This window comes from Parasteatoda tepidariorum, chromosome 11 (assembly GCF_982258835.1).
Source record: "Parasteatoda tepidariorum strain Cologne lab strain chromosome 11, Ptep-v5.0, whole genome shotgun sequence".
Classification (NCBI taxonomy): Eukaryota; Metazoa; Arthropoda; class Arachnida; order Araneae; family Theridiidae; genus Parasteatoda; species Parasteatoda tepidariorum.
Window position 1 is genome coordinate 61,263,163 of NC_141765.1, and position 17,837 is coordinate 61,280,999.

Here is a 17,837-nt window from a genome sequence, read left to right on the forward strand (position 1 = left end):
CGGTTTTAGCTATCTCATAAGAAGTAGACCGCACCTTAATACTAACGATTCTTTGCTTGATACTCACTTTCTGAAAATTATTTATAAGAAAGAATTCTTTAGTCTTAATGCTGCCTTTCGAAAGATCTTTCGTCATAAATAGTATCTTATTAGCAAATAAATAATATGTTTTGCATCGTTGGTTGGGAGTTCTTTCTGCATCTTCTACTATCTATGAAAATGGCGTAAAATGTTATAACGAAAAAAAGGGAAAATGAAAAGATTCTAGTTTCTTGTATATATATATATATATATATATATATATATATATATATATATATATATATATATATATATATATATATATATATATATATATATATATATATATATATATATATATATATATATATATATATATATATATATATATATATGTATATACATATATACTAGCAGACTTACTCCTCCACTGCATTGCTTTAATTAAGAATGCATTATTCAAAATTATTCATCAATTTTAATAATTTTTCTCTGGAGGTCGTACAAATATTACGTAAGCTCGTTTTTGACAGTTTTTCGGGTTCCCTTATCCCCCGATTAGCGAAAATAAGAAAATCACAACACCCTCTTTGTTTTTTGCTTTGATTAACACAGTAGTAACCTAATTTTAGGATAAAATTAAAATTAACGATGTAAATTTGTATATATGTCCCGCAGTGGACTGATCGTTAAGACACGGTTCCTAGCAGATCACCGAAGTCAAGCATCACTGACTACGGTCAGTGTGCGGGTGGGTGACCACTTGGATCAGTCTGCGTAGGGACCGAGGGCGTGCGGTATTGGTCCTCGTTAAACTGTGCTACCGTAAAGTGCTCGACTTCGCGCGCAGGTCGTCGGGCTACCGAAGCAGGGGTGCCATTCCCTCCGCAGAGGATCAAAATTGTGATGGCATGTCTTCGGATCATCCTGCGGGATGTTTCCCAGACCGTCGCCAATAGCCCATTGTGCAGCTCTAGTGCGACGTAAATTAACAACAACAACAACAACAATTTGTATATAACAAATTTATGCTTCAATTCATTATATAAAATCTTGAGTAGAATGTTCTTTAGGATTTATTTGTATTTTCTTTAAGCAGTTGACGCCTGAAAGTCACGGAATAAATTTTTTATAAAATTTCCCTTTCCCAGACTTTTATTTTTCCAAGCTTAATTTTTCCCTAAATTTCTTTGTTAATTTTTTTTAACATTTCAAAAATTTGTGAAATTAATTTGAATTTAATGTCTAAGGTAAGCATTTCTCATTATCATCCTCCCTTCTTGTCTGAAAAAATAGACAAATTACAAACTATCTCTCTCTCGTTATGAGTTCATGTAATATTTGAACAGCCTTTATGTGGTGAAATTTCTCCAAATTAGTAACTTTTTCAAAAAGTTTATTAGCTTTTCAAAAAATTTGATATTCGCCTTAAAGTGCATTAAAGTCTTTTCAAAAATAAAGTACAAATAAATATAATTTAAGCCCTTTCTTCTCGTTCTAGGCATCCAAACTGTGAATTTTTTTCATCGCAAAAGAGTTTTGAAAATTACATAGGGGAGAGGGGGGCACATGTGAACAAATTTTTTTATTTCTTCACTTTTCGAAAAATATCATCAATTTTTCATAGTAAAGAAGTCCATATGTTTAAATAGTATTTTCTTTGTCTTGTGGAATTTTTTGAGATTTTTCAATAAAATATTTCTTTACTTTATAATATTTTAGAAAAATGACTTCAATTGTTCACATGTGCCCCTATTGGGGGCACATGTGAACAGGCCTGGGGCACATATGAACAAGATTAAAAACACAAAGCAATCATCATATTTCAAAGAAAAAAAATCTTTAATATAACAGATATAGATACGCATTATACTGAGGGGGTTGTAGCTTACTATGTGAATTTAAATTGTACAACAGTACTGTCAATGAGAAAATAATTTTTCAGCTGTACAATAATTTATCCGTAATTGGGTTTTTCGCAACTTCATGTTCCACGGGTGTTGTAATGGGCCTTTTTCTTTCTTCTCTAATACTCTTTCATGCTTTTTTTTCATTTTTTCTATCTTTTCATTTGTAGCTTTAACAATTCTATTTTCTCAGGTGTATCAGTTAATATGCGTGATGCGCAATCAACCATTTAATAAAAAAAAATTTTTTTAAAGGAAAAATTAATAAATTAATTATGGAAAATTAAATAATGATAATTTTAAATGCATACATATTTTTTAAACCTATAATATCATGAGGATAATAATCTTAATACTATGTAGGGGCACTTGTGAACTGTTCACATCTGCCCCAGATGTTTTGTTCACAAGTGCCCCCATCATCCTTCTTAAACCTAACTTGAAAAATAAAGAACTTTTAATTGAGTAAAAAAAAAGAATAATTGTCATAAACTTACCTGAATGTTCATATAATGATCTGCAATAGTTAATTTTAGTTTATTAGTTGATTTATATTATACTTTCACTTGGAGAAGCGAGCGATTATAATATATGCAACACCAGCTGATACAAAGAAATTGTCAGAATAGATCAACAAAATGTCTCATTGTTCTGAAAGTTTTTCAGAGAGGTAGGACTAGTACTGCCATCAATTGAAAATTTTTCGAGATTTTTTATTTCAAATCATATTGGTAAAACATACCATGTTCACATGTGCCCCCTGTTCACATGTGCCCCCCTCTCCCCTACCTATTGTAGAAATATCTTACGAACAGATTAAAATTAACTGCTTACGTATAAATTGGGTTGTTACGTTGAGAAAAAGTATGGTCAATACTACCAGAATTTGGTGAAATTTACTGTGTTTCTGGCTCTATGGGAACATAAGAAAAGCTTAGTGATTTTTAACAAAGCGCTTCGGTAATGATTTCGGCTAAATTAACATTAAAATATGGTTTTATAATATGCGATATACCTTAGATCAGAACATAAAGACAATTTATTCAGTTAAACTTACTTTTTGAATTTCATTTTTTTTACTAAATATGTTGTAATAAGAACTATAATTTTGAACGCCAGAATTTCCGATAAAGCGTTACAATAAGAACAGAAAAGCTACCAAATGAATAATTTCAATACCGTATATTTTGATTTTATTAACCAGATATTTTTTACCAGAAATATGATTAGAATACAGTACTTTTACCAGAATTTTTTCTTCGTGTATATACTAATTAAAAGGACGAATTAAAGTGTAAGTTTTTAAAAATTGGTTCGTTTCTTAAGGTTTGGTTTGTTTGTTGTAGCTAGCATTTTATACGCTTGCATTTCAAAGCAATTTTTTTACCTACATTCAATAAATTTTCTAAATGCAATAAGATCTTTCTAAGATGAAATCGATCAAGGCTGTCAAGATACATTGCAAAAAACGCAAAAATTGAAATTAGAATGAAGGGGGCCAAGCTTTTGATTGCTCTCAATCCTGAACTATTACAATCATATTTTCAAATTTACAGAGACCCTACAATTACAAAAACCCTAATTTATCGAAAGAAACTGCTTACTTGAAAATGTAAGTTTTTGTGTTGTAATTTAAGAAATTGTATGTAATAATTAGCATATTTCAGTTCAATTTTTGCAATAATTACGATTGCCAGTTAGGATGGGAAAATTCATCAACCATTAGACAAAAGTTATTGAGGTGTTTCGTTTCTTGCGCTGCAAGTGGAAAATCCTTCGTATTAGATGTTTTTCTTCTTTTTTTTTCCAATGTCCACCTGTGTTAACATCTGTTAATTCAAGCATATACAGTGCGATTTTGTTGGCCTCTCTTTCAGGGGTACAGATAGTACAGAGAAGGAAAGAACATCCATGCCTTGCCTGGGATTAGAAGCCAGAATCTTTCTGATGCACGGACAGTTCCCTGCCCCCTACACAGGCCGGTCGGCGCATTAGATGTTACTTCTACGCTTTCTTTTGAAATAAAATAAAATAAATAAATACTTGACCCAATTAATACATCTTTTAAATCGTCTTAATAATTTTCTATGGCATCAGTTCCTATTTCCCTTTAAGTCTAAAATATCATTGTTGACTACTTGGTGCTGTCTCTCCTATTGTGCTATCTGTCCTTTTCTACTTGACGAAGGTTTATAAGCCTATTTTGAGCATACAAGCCTGAAAATTTATGTAATTGCAATAACCAATGTCATTGTTACTGTCCTTTAATTGTTTTTACATATTTATGTTGTTGAATTAAGCAATTTTCTGAAAACTCAATTAAAAGGATTAAATTTCATGATCCGAGTGCCAAATAAATAAATAAACTTTCGAGTAAAAAAAAAAGAAATAAAAGCTCATTGCACAAATCAGAAAAAAAATACAAAAAAAGCAAAAACATTTGAGATAAATTATCATACCTCATTTTTCTAACTTTCCGTTTTCACGTTAGATAGATTCCAGCTTACGTAAGTTACATAAATACTATTTACTATACGATATACTACAGCTTTTTTCTGTTTTAGTCGGGAATCTGTTTAATACTATGTTCATCAGAGTTTACTTACTGTAATTATTATTCTGGGTACTTTCAGCAATTTTTAATTTCCAGTTTACAATCATATTTAGAGCAAATACGCAGGTGTGCTAAATCGCAGTTATGAAAAGAGTGACTGAAAACGCCAAAACTTGTTTGATTGTCGGAGGAAACAATGCGGAGTTCAAAGATGACTGCTAGGAGCAAATCCGTCAAGTTTTATTAGGCAATCAAACTAATTTTGATATTTTCATGCCTCCTTCCTTACTAATGCATAGACAGATTTTTATAGGGTTTTTTTATCTTCCTTGCATAAATATTAATTTGTAACCCTTGAAATGCCTACTTTGGAATTTTTTTTAACTTTATTTTTGACAAGGTTTCTAAGATTAAAAATTAAAAGCGGTCTTTATAGATCCACGTGTACATACTACAAGTTTTACATACTATAATTTAAAAAAAGGTGAGACATTATGTGCTTATAGCTTATTATGAAGCCATGATGAGTTATGAAATTTTTAGATATTACGTTTTCGTAAATTAATGATAATACAATTACGTATATGAACTGTGGTGTTTTTTTAAAAATATGTAACTATCTCTACTATCGATATAAAGCTAAGTATATTTAATGAAAATAGACGGAAGGAGTTACTTATTAAATAAAAGAAGAAATTATTCGAATTTTATGAACAAGACTTTTGTAATTTAAGTATGAAAACAGATAATTTTAATGCTTGCCAGATTTGAGAAAAGTAATTTTCCCGTAAGACAAATATATTTTTTGGTCATCAATTAAAGTATTTTAACAATTTAATAATTGTTTTAACACTATGTTTAATGAGTATTTTGACAAATCCAAATCTGGTGATCGTATATGAAATCTTGTGATAAAAATAACGTATGTTTAAAATTTGAGGAGCGTCCCTGGTCGGGCGGTATCACCTGCCAAACGCTGTGGGAAGTGTGAAGGTAGCGGGCTCGAATCCCGCTGTTACCTTAGATGTATGTTAGTTTTGCCTTTCTCTGTATTGTGCTATCTGCCTTCCACTTGACAAAAGTTTAAAAATCTTAATGGAGAACACAAGCCTGTAGATGTATGTTGAACCAACAAACTAGTTAAATTTGAAAAATTTAAATATCTTCGTTAAGTTTTAAGCCTTGATATTTTGGAAATTTTGATTATCATGAAGTTTTTTTTCTCTTTTTTTATGAAAAGGATATGCTATGCACAACACAAATTGTATGAGTATAATTTTTAAGTACACCGGGTACAAATTTAAGGAGTTATCTTAACTATTTCTTCTTCTCAATAATACAAGCAGTTTGTACCATAAATTTTTTTATCAACTATTTCAAGTTTACAAGTTGCAGTATTAATTTTCAAAACTGATCTAATAATAACTCCATTTAGATGTAAATGTTTCAGAAGTAACTTCAAAAATTCACCTTCGGAATGTCTTTTTTATGACGTTGGGATTTTTCTAAATGATTTCGATAAAACCTTCCATTTTTCAAATTTTTTTAATTCATAGGTTTCAGAGATCAGCCATTCACCATACACCGTGGATAAGGCTTTTTCCGATATTTTGTTCTCGAAACTAAAATTTTTATTACAGAACAACGTTAAAGAATGTCGAAGACAATTAAAACGTCAAAATTGAAGAGCATTCCAAAGCGATTTCAATTTTCGTTTCAATTTTCAATTTTGACGACGAATCAGTTGTAGATTATTTCAGATTATTACAAATTAACATACTATTAAATTACAAAGTAATATTAAGAGTTATTAGTATTTAAAAAACATGTAGAAAAATATGAATACATATAATATATTTGTTTTAACTTACAATAAAATCCTTAAATTTTCTTAGTTTTACATGCTCTTTTTCCGAAAAATGCAGTTCTCTTTTAAATTCGTGCCCTATTAATTCAGTGTAATATACTGTGATGGCGAAAAAGTAGTTGCGAGAACATGTAAATTACATTGACTAAGAAAAATAATTCCTATTTTGAAATGTACATGGTTCGTCTCACTTTACGTCGTAAAGCATATTTGATTTCCCTTAAGTGTTCAAAAAAAAATTTAGATTAAAAAAAAATCCTTATAATAAAGAAACTGTACAAAGAAGCAATAATAAAATAACACATAAAATATTATTTATTGGTACAAAAAATATATTTAAAAAGTATTTGAGAGAAAAAAAGCATCCAAACTGGATGCGTTAAATTTTTCAATTTCAACAATGTTTAATAATATTAAATTTTAAGTGTAACTAAATTTTTAGTTTTAAAGGATTTTTTAATTTTTATGAATTCTTATAAATGCTTTAATTTTAATAAATTTTTTAATTATAATTGTTTTATATTTTTAATTTAATGAATTTTTGAAAATTAAATTAAAGTTTTAATATTTTTGCTGAATGAATTAAGTAAATGAATATAATTTTGAATAAATTTTCGAGAGTTTCCTTTTTTTCTAGTTTTACTTATTTTTTCCTTCTTTTAATTTTTTAATTTTAAAAATTTTTGAAGCTTATTATTTTATTTCCTGCTGATTTTTGTGAATTTAATCTTTTCATTAATTTAAGGTAAGAATAGTTACGAAAAATCTTTTTAAACCAATTCTATAAGCTGTTATAGAAATATTTTTTACCTACATAATATTCTTTAAATAAGAGAAATATCTAGAATTGGTTATGAAATTGAAATTAGAATGAAATATTTATCAAATATCTAATGATTATCTAATCAAGTATCAAATTAGAGTGAAATATTTATTTTTGATTAGAGTGCTAGAATTTTGTAATATTTTAGAATATATTTTAGTAAAAAATGAAATTTGAATATATATTACTCAAATTTAAATATATTGATAATTTTTTTATACTTATGCATTTCAATTCTAGCATGTAAAGAATACAGATGAGCTTAATTTCCTTAACTAACCATCCATATATATATAAATTTCAAGGTCTAACTTTAGAATATTCTTTATTTGGAACTTATTATTAGAATAAGAAATTTACTTTGACTGCTAAACCAGTTCAAAAGGTTATTTCAAATAAAATACCTAAGTATATAAATGGTAGTTTTAATGAGTAAAAATGTGTTTGAAACAAACGTTTATCTTTTTTTAAATAACTAATTAGGATGGGTGACTGCAATATTGTTCATTATGGCGAAATATATTTCTAGGCTAATAAATATATATTTAGGTCAATAACATATTTTGTTATTATGCGTGCTCCAATAGAAGACTTTCTTTTCAAAACATTTTCTAGCTTGACATTTTTTAAGATTAAAAATTTTTTTTGAATAAAGATTAATTAATTTTACTGCTTTAAATATCCATACTTTATACAATATTTGCGATGGTAAAATTTAGTGGTAATGGGTGGTAGTGGATTTCTGGCAAAATTAAGAATAAACCCAGGATTAAAGGCTAGTATGATAATTATAAATATTTGAAATATCCCAAACAATAACTAATGAAAAATTAGCATAATTAATTCATCTTCAAATCGTAACAGGATAATTCTCGTTTCACAAAACTGGATAATTTTTTACCATTTTGGACAGTTCACTTACGGCTGAAAAAATATTAATTAAATACGGACGAAAAAAAATCGAATTGTATTATAAAAATATAACATTTTATTTAAAGTGTATGGGGTTAATTTTATTTGATTTTATAACTGTCGTTGAGAAGCCGATCCAATTTTGAAATTGTGACTACCAATGTATAACTCCGTAGCCTTGTAATTTTGAACCCATTCCAGAAAGCGGTCTCCTGGATCAAGTATTGGGAGAAATTCGCCTTCGTAAAGAACTTTTTGATGAACCATGAAAATCACGAAAATCTCTCACGATTAGCCTGATGGCAAGTTAACTGTAACACATGATCCGTCTACCACTAAGGATATTTTAAGTCAGCACTGTGGTTGGTGCAAGCCAGGTGCAGAACTCGCATCGATCAGCCATCGCTAGGATTCGAACCCAAGACGCCTCATTAGAAGGCGAGAGCTCAACCCTTGGGCGAACTCAGTTCTGGATGGGGTTAATTGTGATAAAGCGCAATAACATATTTCTTCATTGCGCATAATCAATGCACAAATCTTAGACGGACGAGAAAAAAAACAAAATTTTTTTCGCTTGAATTTGGATGCAGTTAATTGTTGTAAGTAACTCTTGAGACCTGCACTTTAAAAAAAAAAAGAAATCCGATTTTTATTTTCAAATATTTAGCTTAGAAAAAAGTGAATTTATAAATATAGTAAAATATTTATTAAAAACTCAATTAGGTATTTTTTTCCAGTTATTTTTAAACCTAAAAAACTAAATTCAAAAAACCAAAAAAGGATTTAATAATGATGATGAATGACTATAAAAAGATGAATGGTTTATTTCCTTAACAATGATAAATTTAAATTTCTAATACTTTTTTGTTCATTGTTGAATATTTTTATAATTTTTTCCTATACTCGTTAGACAAAATCCACTAGATTAAAATAATAAATTATTTGTTTCCCATAAAACTATCCAAATGGTTACTTGAATAAAATTTCTTAGTTTTCTTATTAAAAGCACTTTACGGTAGCAAAGTTTAACGAGGACCAATACCGCACACCCTCGGTCCCTACGCAGACTGATCCAAGTGGTCACCCACCCGCACACTGACCGCAGCCAGTGATGCTTGACTTCGGTGATCTGCTGGGAACCGTGTCTTAACGATCAGTCCACTGCGGGACGTCAAATTGAAGGATAGCCCAACTTTAGAAATATAATGCAGAGATAGGGAAGTGTTTTACTATAAAGTTGAATAATTTCGCTGTGAATACTCTTAAAAACGTTTAGTAGAAGAGCAATACTGATCGGTTATAAGCAAGATATTTCTCAATTTTTTTATTCTTGATATCATTCTTCCTTCATTTGTACATAAATCTGCGCGTGTGTGTGCTTTATTAATTAATAATTCCTTTTTAAATTAAAGAAAAGCGAACAAATATCACACAAATAGTAGAAACTCAGTACAAAAAGAGAAAAGAGAGAATAAAACAGAGTAAGTATTTCTCTCGCGAGAGATGTAGATTTTAATTAGAGCCCATTGTGCAGCTCTAGTGCGACGTAAAGTAACAACAACATAGATTTTAATCAAGAAGAGAGGCCTACTTTTTTCACTATTCGTTGAACAGCTGCACATTCTCAGGAAGAAGAAATAGGTAGGTACTTTATTTACGTCTCACTAAAGCTGCACAATGGATGATTGGTGACGCTCTGGGAAATATCCCTGAAGATGATCTGAAGACATACCATCCATCGCGCTTTAGTAGCAAGACCAACTACACGCGAAGTTGAGCACTTTTCGATAGAACAGTATTACGAGGAACCACACCCAGTGATGCTGGACTTTCGAAGACATGCCATTAAAATTTTGATCCCTTAAAGAAGGGATGGCTCCGCGCTTTGGTAACCAGCCGACCACAAAGTCGATCAACTGGTAGACCGAAGATCGCAAAGTCTTTGGTAGAGCAAAGTCGATCACTTAACGGTAGAACAGTTTAATGAGAACCTATAAAGCATAAACCTCGATACCTACGAAAGCTGATCAAAATGGTCACCCACTCGCTTACAGACTGCAGCCAGTAATGCTTGACTTTGATGTTCTGCCGGGAACCACGTGTTTACGATAAATCCGCTGCAGTATAAATAATAAGTAACAACCAAGATGATGAATGACTCATTAAATATGAGATGAGCAATGATCTAGGCTTTGTGCGTTCTATAGTTCTAGTTAACGCGGTAATGGGGATACGGAACACAGATGGAGAAGTTGCTGTTGTTGTAGTTCATTTACGTCGCACTAGAGCTGCACATAGAGCTATTGGCGATGGTCTGGGAAACATCCCTGAAGATGATCCGAAGATTTGCCATCCCAATTTTGATCCTCTGCAGAGGGGATGGCCCCCCTGCTTCGGTAGCTCGATGACCTGCAGGCGAAGTCGAACACTTTACGGTAGAACAGTTTAGCGAGTAGCAATACCGCACACCCTCGGTCCCTACGCAGAATTATCCAAGTGGTGACCCACCCTCACACTGACCGCAGCCAGTGATGTTTGACTTCGTTGTTCAGCTGAGAACCGTGTCTTAACGATCAGTCCACTGTGGGACCCAAAGATGGCGATGTTGAAGCTAATTTACGTCGCACTAGAGCTGCACGATGGGCTATTGGTGACGGTGTGGGAAACACCCCTGAGAATGATCCCATGACTCCCCAAAGATGGCGAAGGAAATACTCTAAGTTACTGGACAAAATCCATCACAATGTGAATCGAACCCGTTACTTCTGGCTTCAGAGTGTTTGGCCATAGTTTTTTATTTTCAATTTTCCCTAATAAGTCAGGCAGTCTTGTGTAATTGAACGGCCAATAAATGTTATCAAATTAAGAAACGAAAAAAATAAAGTGTAAAAGGACATAATGAAGATATTTCCAGGAATTGAACTAGCTACCTCCACGCTTTAGCCCATTTGGCGATATATCTCTCCGCTATATGGGGCCCCTTCGGCCTTCATCAAATTGAAAAATTGATAGCACGAAAAGAGAATGTATCATACATACACAGTTATAATTGCTACAGAACATAATAACTTTAATCTTCAAAACGTTTTGCGAAAGACCACACATCTTGGACACTAATGCCCCTCTGCGATCGTCCCGCAGTGGACTGATCGTTAAGACACGGTTCCCAGCAGAACACCGAAGTCAAGCATCACTGCCTACGGTCAGTGTGCGGGTGGGTGACCACTTGGCTACCGAAGAGGGGGTGCAATCCCCTCCGCAGAGGATCAAAATTGTGATGGCATGTCTTCGGATCATCCTCCGGGATGTTTTCCAGACCGTCGCCAATAGCCCATTGTGCAGCTCTAGTGCGACGTAAATTAACAACAACAGCAACACTCTGCTAACTTAGCTTTTAGAATCTGTCTTAATCTTTGCAGAAATGAGCAATTGGAATCCTTTTCAAAAAATTCTTCCAGTCAATATGTGTGATATAATTAATCCATATTTTATTTTTTGAGGTGTTGTTTTATTGTAAGTATCCATCATGCAAGTAAAAAAGTTATTTATTTGCTTATTTAATACTTCTTGTCGTTTATGAATGTAAAATGTCAAATTATTTCTCTTTTTTAAATTTTATCAAAATGTTCACAGTTTAATCTCCTATTTTTTGTAAATAAAAATAAAGGCCTATATAATTAGTATTTATATTATATTTAATACATTAGTTTTAAATCTTTTTTTTAAAACTTAATTTGAACAATACTTTAAATTTTATGTTTACCGACGTATAGTTTGCAATTCTAATTCTCAATTTCAACTTTTCAACACCTATTTGAATTTTTTTCCATAATATGGAAAAAACAATTTTTTTAATTTTGATTTTTTTTTTGAATTTATATGCCAAGTGACACTATGTTTCTTAGATTTTTAGGAAAATAAACTAAACAATCTATAATTGGTTATTTACGTTGATGTTTAATAGCCTTGGATAGTATCTTTGATTATTTTATAGTCTTTTATAATTCTGAAAATTCGCATTCTCAAGAAATCCTTGCCGATCAAACGAGTTTTCAAACACGCAAAATGTGCAATATATTTTCATAATTAATGCATAGTGAATGCTTTAATAAAAATATTAGTGATCATAATCTTTTTAGTTTAACAAAGTAAGAAGAAATGTCTCTATGCTTAGAATGCTAATGCTTTTTGTCCTAATTAAAATTTAAATGTTTGTAATAAATGTAATTATTACGCGACATGGTATGTTACATGTTTTTCGGTAACCCAACTTCTCTCTTATCTCTATAAAAATACGAAATTAGTTAAAAATTTTCTTTAATATTTTGGAAATCTACGTGGGAAGAGTTTTTCTATTTAAAATATTGAATTTTTTTTTAAAAACTGACTGAACCATATTTGTTCTATCTGTGAACGATTTGAAACACGATTTCTCGATGTTGTCATGTTGTCAGTTTGTGGTAATTTGAAAGAAATATTTGAAATAGATTTGTATTGGTTCTCTTCATACAAAAATATGTGGAATGCGAAAAATTAATGTGACTTTTGATTGAATAACCAACTTTTCACAAACTGAGATATTATTTATATTGAAAATTCATTTATCTGCAAAGCAGTTATATTTTGCATATCACTGTGGTTAATCTGATTACACTTTCTCTTTTTATCTCGTTGAGCTAGTTAAAAAAAGATAGAGTAGTCATTGCTTTGTTTTTTTTTTTTTTGCAATTCTTTATCTATTGTTATTTGAATTTTTCTTTTTTATTTGTATGTAGAGATTAACTTTCGTTCAAGTGACCTTTAAAATTGAGATTTCTATTCCAAAAGCCCATTTTTTTATTTTCAAGTATTAGAGCTGCTAAAATGATTTAAGCTTTTAAATAGTTATTGTTAAATAAAATCTTGAAAAACTATTTTGATCTGGTTATGCATTTTTGGATAGGATTCATCCCTCCTGTATTTTTTTTAAATGGGTAAAAATATAGTTTTCCAAAAAAAAGAATTCTTTTGGATATTTAGTTTTCCCTTACAAAATACAATGACTGAAAAAAATTAAAAATAAATTGACGTGTATTCATTTATTCTTATTTTAAAATTGAAGAAAAAAGAGATTTCTTGTGAAAAAAATAATAGTTCAAACCGGTCTTCCTCTAATATTTAATTAACAACGTTATATTTATATTTTCAAAGCAATCTAGATTGAGGATGTTTTACTGTTTGGGTCAAAAAGAGGGCAATAGGTGGCAAAGTTTTTGTCCTCAATCATGTAAAATGCGGATATTCTCTAATTGGTTAAAAAATTAGTTGCCTTGTTTAAACATTGGAAATTAAATAAATAAATAATTCTCTTCACGAAAAATGCATGTTAGAAATTTGATCCTGACTTATCTTGAAAAGCACATTTATCGGAACGAATAAAAAAATCTTAATTCTAAAAAATCACCCTTCATTAAACATAATTTTAATAACCAAAAACTGTTCATATTTTTTCCTTATTTTGGCTTTTATTTTTACGTTTAGACTTTTCAAATCATCTCATTGATTTTCAGTCCTGAATATATCCTCTTAGAGGGGTTGCCATTCTCTAGCTAACTGCGACCTCGAAGAGCCAAACTATGATTGACAAATTTTTATAGAACATAAGATTTTGCTTTTGTTTAGGGCAGTAAAGCCAAGTCTTTGTTTTTGTTCTTATTATTTAAACTTTTAATCCATTAAATATTTTTGAATTTCACTAAGGATAAATTTCTGACCACACTTATTTTTAAAACATGTTTTTACATTAAATTGTTTTCCATAATTTAATGATGCACTTCTTCGCCGTATATTTTTTTACATAGGTACAAACTTATAGTCAAAAACAGTGGTTGACAAATTGTGGCCCCGCAAAAAAATTATTAACGAGGAATTTTCCGTTGGTAGCTTCAAATTTCTCGCCCGCCTTCTAATGCGAAATTGCGACGTCGCACAATTTCTTTATATTATACTTAATAATATTATTACTTCAATTTTAGTTATTATGTAAACTTTAGTTTTTAGTATCAATAGTTGACTTTTTTCCCATCCTTTGTTGCAATGTTCACTAAAATTTTAATTGCAAATGAACAGGGTGTAGATTTGAGAACTTGCCTTCTTGTATTAATTTTAAATTATTAATTATCGTTGAGGTTTCACCAATTTCTTTTTGGAGGGGTGCATTTAAAACCCCACTCGAATAAACTGAAAAGCTTTTCAACTCTTCCAAAGAATGAGATGGTGATCTGTGACGATCATAAGATTGGTGACTATTGCTCTAAAACATCTGATTTTATTAGAGATCTTGTACATCCGTTCCATATCGGTGATGGGGCTCTTTTGTTGTTAAACTTGAAGATTTGAAATTTTGAACCCAACCCAAAAGTAAAGGAATTCCTTTATCTAATTTTAGGACAAACTCTCGTGGGTTTTTTGAATAAAACTTTCTTTTATTTGTATTACGCGGAGAGTAAAACCGCGATAACTTCCCTCAATCAGACCAACGATAAGGCAAACATAGTGTACATTAAAGATATACGATAATTAGCACTTCCAGTTTACTAAAAACCCAAACAACTACTCCAATTTATGAAAAAAAATATTGCATTGCTAATAAAAATTATGCCATAATAGACAATTGATTTTCCATAATAAATCTATTCTCTTTTGAAATTGTTAAACCAAATTATTAATAACAATAAATTAACTAGATTTCTCGTTGTGTTCAAAACTCAATTGTAAAATTGTTATTTAAAGAAATAATTTATGTATTATAATTTTTTTATCGATTGCTGATAAAGGAAGATGTTTTTTAAATTGAAGGAGAAGTCAGGAAACAGCCTTGATGAGTAATTTAATAAACAGGGGATATTTAAACTAAAAATTAAAATGAATGCTCTAGACTTTAAAATCATCGTTAAAGATGTAAAATGGAAAAAAATTAAATTATGTTTAATTTAAATTATGTTTGGTTTGCTAGCTATTAAAATAATTAAGCTTTTGTTGTATAACGTACATCAATCAGACCGACATACTAAAGCAATTTTTTCTTTAAGCTACAAGTTATGTAGACAAAGAATTACTGCAGAATTCCTTGTGATATCGCATATTAGAATATATCTATTTCTTATTATATTTTTTGTACATTATAAATAAAATTTCTCAAATTTCTATTATGTTAAAAAATTCAGGAAAACCTGGATTTTTTCCTAAAACTAAACTGGATATACTAGAGTTAGAGAACTCCCTATAACACGCTTATTTGATTACTTGCAAAGGATATTCGTATGTATTTGAAAAGATATTTCAGCGGAAGTAACAAAACTATTGAATTGTTATAAAAGTAGTACAAAAATGATTTATTAAGAAAATTATTGTGAGCCTCTTGTTCACTGCTATTTGACTCACAGAGAAATAAGTTTCCCATTTTTCTTCCCGAAATTTCAACTAATTAGGGTAAAGATTTTAAGTTATACTCCTCTTTACTCGGCAAAGATTTAAACTTATACTGTAAAGTGACTAGATGAGAAACATACTGTAGTGTCTAGATGAGAGTTCACTGTAAGCGCGTGCGGCAGTCAGCGTGTTAAACTATAGCCTGAACAGTACCGTCGTAAGAGGTTGCTTAAGCTACTTTTCAGTTTAAAAATGCAATCTAGGAAGTAAACCAACCATAAAATGTCCATTTGAGGTTACTTTCAAAAATATTTAGGGACTGCAATTTAAAATTTAAAGTTTGGTGATTAATTTTTTGAAACGTATACACTTATTGATTATAGTAAATATAAGTAAAGGTTTATAATCCTACCTAGAAAACACACACTATGTTAAAATAATCGAAATTATATTTTCACTAAAACAGGGAAATTTTAGCACCGAAACTTAATAATCAAACTCAAAACATTATTGCAAAAATGAGTGTCAGAAATTTACACAACAAATGTACTCTAAGTGATCCTGATATCCTAAATATGGCAGTGGCTTCGAATTTCTTTCAGATAGGCAAAGGGAATTAATAAGCAATTAAAAATCTCTGAAAGAATAATTTTTATACATTTTTAAATGTAACATATAAAAGAAGATGGGAAAGTTTAAAGATTTATGAAGATTCTCAATAACAAATTAAAACTAATCTATGTTATCTTACATTTTATAATTTGCAATGATGTTCGTTGCATTGCGAATTTGGATCTTGTCTTTTGTATCTTGGATCTTGTCTCCATTTTCTTGTCTCTTGTAAAGCACAATATAACTAGAAGATGCGAAATTAAAATGATTAACGTTGTTGCCTCTTGTAATTTTACATTTTTTCCGATTTCCGAGCACAGTGCTGACGTAAAATATCCTCAATGGTAGACGGATTATGGGTTAAAATCCCCTTGCCATCGATTTAACCATGGAAGGTTTCCATGGTTTCCTCTTCATATGACACAAATGCAGGTTAGTTCCATCACATAGTTCTCCATGAAGGCTAGTTTGCCATAATGCTTGATCCAGGAGTTCCTATCTCTTCTGGATTGAGTTTAAAATTGCAAAATTCAACATTGATAGTCGTTAACTCAGAATTGTTTCGTTTGTTCTACGTCTGTTATTAAATATAACAAATAAATATGAACAATAAAATTAACTATCTAAACTTATCAGTATTTTAAGTTATGAAACTCAATATCAGTTTTTTTTTCACTTTCTTCACCCCTCTTTTTCACATCAAATGCTAAGACAATCTTATCTTATTATCTTGTATGATTCTTACAAAATTATTTGTAATAGATGATTGTTTTGATAAAACTAGATTTCATTTTGATATTCAATATTTTTTATCAGTTGAGTTATTGAATAATTTTAAGCAATAGTTCTGAAAAATTATACTTAAACCCAACAATTTTGAATCGAAGCATCACTAGCTGCTTAAACGCTTTTAATTTTATTCTCTTTATTTTCGATTCAAGATTTATTCGACAACTTATATATCAGGTAACTCTAAAAGTAATTCCTTTGTGAATTAATTTTCAGAGAATTTTATGTTAAATGAGAAGTAATAAAAATTAATTAGTTTTTAAAAATAAACTTGGAATCTTGTCGTGAAAATCTATTTTACTTACTATGATTCTGATAATAAAATATAAAAATAAAGCTATAGTTATTCATTGGTTTATTGCTGCTTGAATGTATTTGTTGATAGGGAAGTACTGAGAATTTCTTTTATTAAATGGGAAAATCGCAGTTTTATATCCATATTAAAGTAATTTATTTGACATAGTTCATAAATGATATTTCATATTTTCTTCATGGTTTAAATAAAACAGAGTAATTAGTTGAACTATAACAGATATTGTTTCCATTGAAATTCTCAATATTTCTCTTTATACTATACAAAGTAGTGTTAAAATTACATTCTCGACGCTTCTGTGTCTGTTTAACCTTATTATCCAAGTCTTGATTTTTTTGAATGTATATTTTATTTTTTAATTATAGTGAAAAAAAACTGAAAAATTGCTGACTCGTTGTACCACAAATAAATTTTTTTAATTGTGAAAGACAAAAAAAATCCCTAACACTTGGAAGCGATTTTGCAAGAGGCCGAATTATTCAAACTCTAAAACTCAGATTTCAAGGAAAAATTATTGTTACATTTACTAAAATATTATCTTAATTTTTTTTCAAATTCCACCAGGGTTGATACTTCATTAATTCCGGCGTATTGGGGAGGATTTGTTCGTGCAGAGAATGAAAGAACAT

At 30.0% G+C, this 17,837-nt stretch overlaps 1 protein-coding gene across 4 annotated transcripts in view; it reads left to right on the forward strand.

The window, feature by feature from the left end:
* The window catches only part of LOC107446660 (MFS-type transporter SLC18B1), a 64,378-nt gene that overhangs the window by 17,677 nt on the left and 28,864 nt on the right, over positions 1-17,837 (forward strand). The window contains exon 1 of one of the 4 annotated variants that reach the window (XM_043043949.3): positions 11,462-11,597. The exons of 1 other annotated variant lie outside the window; for it this stretch is intronic. The gene's annotated coding sequence lies outside the window, so the exon portion shown is untranslated. Of the gene's footprint in view, positions 1-11,461; positions 11,617-16,946; positions 17,073-17,837 lie in introns of those variants that run through there. 2 more of the 4 variants (XM_071187438.2, XM_016061358.4) reach the window with 2 other exon arrangements.